Raw genomic sequence first — 1,875 nt, forward strand, 5'->3', positions numbered from 1 at the left:
ATAGATAGATAGATAGATAGATAGATAGATAGATAGATAGATAGATAGATAGATAGATAGATAGATAGATAGATAGATAGATAGATAGGCACAGGAAAAATCTATTAAGAACACGTTTTCTTCATTTTTTTGTTTTAAGATAGATTTACCTAAAAAAAAAAAAGCAGATAGTCTAATATTTTTCCCTTGTTGTACATATGTATGTTACCTTTATTTATCACTTTAATTTTAGAAAATATATTATATATATTGCATAAAGGGAGTGGCTGCCTAGTGTTTACGGCATAGGGCTTTGAATCCTGAGGTTATGAGTTCACTGCCACTCTGGCTCCCTTCACCTCACACTGCTCCCCGGGTGCCGCAGGCCGCTGCTCGCCTAGGGGATGGGTGAAATACAGACAAGCAAGTAATTTCCCTCTGGGATTATTAACGTATGTTAAAAAAAATAATAAAGGGACTCAACACATCCTCTTCTGAAAATCTCATACTTTTCCGAACGAAAACCACCAGAGCGGCCTGTAGTTTCTAGTCTATTTTAGTATGGAGTCTTGGCTCATATTGAGGCTTTTATGACCATGAATATTATTATTGCACAGCCAAAGTCCCTCTATGGCCTATGAATGTGTATTCAAAACATACCAATAATCAATAGGATTACAACTTTGCCTCCATCTAGTGGTCAACAAGACCTACCTCAATTTATTTTTTTGAAAGACATTTCTTGGTAAATCAACTTTATTTATAAGACTTCCAAGTTCATTTGGTCAAATAAAGCCTCGAAAAACAATATAAATTTAGAGAAAGAGTACAGAGGGAAAAACAAGAAAAGAGTCAAAAAGAAACAATATAAATAAAAATTATGGGGAGAGTTAGAAATGTGGTAGATTAGATAGGAAAAATAAAAAGTAAAGTATGGAAAGCATGGACAAACAAAGGATGTCTGAGGGGATCTAGGGAATCAAACAAGAAAAGGAAGAAGAAAGAGATGCAGAAAGGAAGTATTGAGGAATGACACTAAGGAAGACCAAATTTAAAAAAAATAAAGAGCACATACAGCAATAAGTGAAGGAAGGATGGGAATCAATCAGCAATCAGCCTGTAGCACTTCTGAGGTGTTATGGAGGCCCAGGAGGCTTCGATAGCGGCCTTTAGCTCATCAAGAGTGTTGGGTCTTGTGTCTCTCAACTTTCTTTTCACAATATCCTACAGATTCTCTATGGGGTTCAGGTCAGGAGAGTTGGCAGGCTAATTGAGCACAGTGATACCTGGGTCGGTGAAACCATTTACAGTGGTTTTGGCACTGTGATCAGGTGCCAGGCTGTGCTGAAAAATGAAATCTTCATCTCCATAACGCTTTCCAGCAGATGGAAGCATGAAGTGCTCCAAAATCTCCTGATAGCTAGCTGCATTAACAAACACCAGCACCTGACATGGCACCCCAGACAATAACTGACTGTGGGTACTTGACACTGGACTTTCCTTCTCCCCAGTCTTCCTCCAGACTCTGAGCAACAGAGATACTGTGCAACAGTCCAGTGTTGTTTTTCTCTGTAGCCCAGGTCAGGCACCTCTGCTGCTATTTCTGGTTCAAAAGTGGCTTGACCTGGGGAATGCAGCACCTGTAGCCCATTTCCCGAACATATCTGTGTATGGTGGCTCTGGATGTTTCTACATCAGATCCAGTCTACTGATTGCGCAGTTCCCTCAAGGTCTGGGCCGTTCTTCACAATCTTCCTCAGGGTCTGGTCACCTCGTCTCGTTGTGCAGCGTTTTCTGCCACACTTTTTCTTTCCCACAGACTTCCCACTGATTTGCCTTGATGCAGCACTCTGGGAACAGCCTGTTTGTTTAGAAATATCTTTATGTGTCATAACC

Source organism: Cyprinodon variegatus, unplaced genomic scaffold (assembly GCF_000732505.1).
Source record: "Cyprinodon variegatus isolate N-32 unplaced genomic scaffold, C_variegatus-1.0 Scaffold527, whole genome shotgun sequence".
NCBI lineage: Eukaryota > Metazoa > Chordata > Actinopteri > Cyprinodontiformes > Cyprinodontidae > Cyprinodon > Cyprinodon variegatus.